A 3,073-nucleotide genomic window follows, 5' to 3' on the forward strand; every position below is an offset into this window, starting at 1 on the left:
GTTGTTGTTTTGCATTTCAAGAAGTGCTTCCATGTTGCCTGGAGACAATAGCCCAGGAAGAACAGCCAGGAGAGTTTGGGAGATATCTGGCACCTTCACACAGGTGGGAAAGTGGTTGAGAAGGAGAGGATTCTAGCATCAAAATAAGAGATTAGATACTTACCTTTTAAAGACAAAAAAGAGGATTTGACCCAGCATGGTAGCTTAGTGGCTAAAGTCTTGGCCTTACACGCGCCAGGATCCCATATTAGCACTGGTTCTAATCCCAGCAGCCCCGCTTCCCATCCAGCTCCCTGCTTGTGGCCTGGGAAAGTACTCGAGAATGTCCCAAGGTCTTGGGACCCTGCAGCAGCGTGGGAGACCGGGAAGAAACTGTAAGCTCCTGGCTTCAAATTGGTTCAGCTCCAGCCATTGCAGCCGCTTGGGGAGTGAATCAGTGGGCAGAAGATATCCCTCTCTGTCTCTTCTCCTCCCTGTATATCTGACTTTCCAATAAGAATAAAATAAATATTTTTAAAAGGAGGACTTTCTCCATCCTAACCATTCAAAATGATTTCTTCAAACAGATTCCTTGTTACCTTGTAGGTATCAATGAATCTGCCAGAACAGGTGCCATTTTTGTCTCTGCTTCCTAAAAACCCATCTAGGAGAAGAGATGGAGAAAGATATATGTAGCAAAGGTAAGGTACAAAATTAGTTGCAGGGAATTTATCTGAAGACTTTCTTTTTGTCTTTTTGCTGTTGTACAGTCAGGAGTAGATGAGGGAATAAATTGGGCAGAGAAGCAAGAAAAGAGAAAGATTTGAGTAACACTCTGGCTGTTTAAAGTGTAAGACCGATGCCTGATTAGGCATGTCTGGACAGAACAGCTGGATGCATGGTCATATCATCAATAAAGGTATAAAATAAAACATTTTATTTCTTGGGAATCAAGGCGTTAAGTCAGAATGGGTTGAAATTTAGATCAAGTGGATTTGGAGTTATTAATTTGCCTCAAGAGATAGAATATAGTTACCAATACAACATTAGGAGTTGTTAGCATATAGATGGTATTTAAAGCTAGGGGTATTAGATGGAGTCACAGAAAAGTGCTGAAAAAATTACAGGGATAAATTTTACACTCCAAGGAGACAGCAGGGTTTGAAGGAAAGGAATGACGAAAGACTTCTGTCAGAAAACCAAAATAAGATCAAAGGGGAAGACTAAAAGCTCAAAATATCAAGAGATTTTGAAGAATAAAGATCGAACTTTTCATATTTGTTTCATAAGTTAACCGAGAGATTTGCAAGCAGTTCTGAGTGTTAAAATGATTTTGGGGAAGGAATTGCATTCTGAACTGGCATCTGCCAAAATGTCAAATTTTTTTGAAGAATATTGATTATTAAAGGAAGGAGATATCAGGGGTCTGTTTTAGAAAGACTTGAGTGTTTTTGTTTCTCTTCTATATATTATACGTACATACATATATATAATTTAAGCTAAAGAAACAAGCGGTGGCCAAGTAGAGATATGGGAAGCAATATGGATAACTGATGGATCAAGCAAAGCTTTTATACAACAAAGCAATGATTGACAACATAGTTATAGGCATCCTATTCTAGCTGGTGGAAACATTCCTGGAATCAGTCAGTAGGTAACAAGAATGGATCAGATCAACCTGTGTGAAAGTGAGAAGCTAGGGCCATGGAGAAGTGAAGGAATTTACAGCCTCTACTTGCTCTGTAACAGATGTGGTGAGGATTTGGTACTTAAGGATAGGGTAGCAGAATTGCATAGAAAATGGAATGACTTTAGCTGATACTGATAATAACCATCCTACTATTCAATTAAACAAGAATGTTTGATAGTCAAAGACTGCTGTCAAACAAGAATGCTAAGGCTGGTCATTGGGCAAACTTTCTTTAAGAACAAGCAAAACATTTGTTCATTTTTTAAAAACACAATGAGAGAATCTTGCATACTGGGTTCATGTCCCCGACAGTTACAGAGCTGCTCCAAGACAAAACCAGGAGCCAGAAATTCCATCCAGGTCTCCCCTGTGTGTGTCCGGAACTTAAGCCTTTGGGCTATCTTTAGCATCATTCTCAGTACAACAGCAGAGAGCTGAATCCCAAGTGCGGTAGTATGTGATATTAAGGTGTCACAAATGACTTAACTTACTGTGCCACAGTGGTAGCCCAAATTATCTTAACACTTCTGAACCTGTATTTGATATCCATTCATGCTTTTCAAAAACAGTTATTCAATGTGTGTTGTTTAGTGTTGTACTCACTTTCACAGTGATTACCACTAGCTTCACAAGCATCACCTCCCATGCCAATGTTCCATAGTTATCCATGACCAGTTGAAGGCAGGACCCCCAAATGTTTGTAGGAACAAAACTCAAAATATCATCATGACCCATTTCAGCATCCAATCCTTAAATATGTTTGTTTTGTGACAGTCAAAGCCCCTTCCCATCTTCATTAACGGCACCAGGCTCCCTTCCAGCATGAAGGAAGCCTCATGCTCATGAGGCTTTGACACAACGATCTGTTTATGCTCTCATCCAGAACCCTTGCTTTGGATTGGGAGAATCAGTACATCCTCTTGGAGGAAACATTCAGCCAAAATCAGGACAGTGACATGGGAACTCCACATCCAGGACCATATGACCTAGGCAGGAGTATGTTGTAGCAATATCACTTTATCTGATATGCAAAAGACACCAAGAAATCTCCCAACTCCTGGTTAAATTTCCAAATGCTGGAAACAGTATGGACTGGGTCAGGCCAAAAACTGGAGCCAGAAAGTCCATTCAGGTCTCCCACATGAGTGGCAGGGATTCCATCTGCCAGTGCAGGCATTAGAAGGAAGCTGGCACAGAGTGTAGCCAAGCTTGAACACAGACACTTGAACATGCAATAGGGGCATTCCTAGCATTCATGTCTGTGTCTCACTAGATGTCTGCTCCTGGGCAGGGTATCTTCCACAACACAAATTCGAGAAATGCAGACAACAGCAATCACAAGGTCTCAAACTAAAGTGAATGTGTATATTCCAAATAGAGGTGAAACTGTGGGTTTCTACTCTA

Source organism: Ochotona curzoniae, unplaced genomic scaffold (genome assembly GCF_017591425.1).
Source record: "Ochotona curzoniae isolate NIBS_2020 unplaced genomic scaffold, NIBS_Ocur_1.0 contig_883, whole genome shotgun sequence".
Lineage (NCBI taxonomy): Eukaryota > Metazoa > Chordata > Mammalia > Lagomorpha > Ochotonidae > Ochotona > Ochotona curzoniae.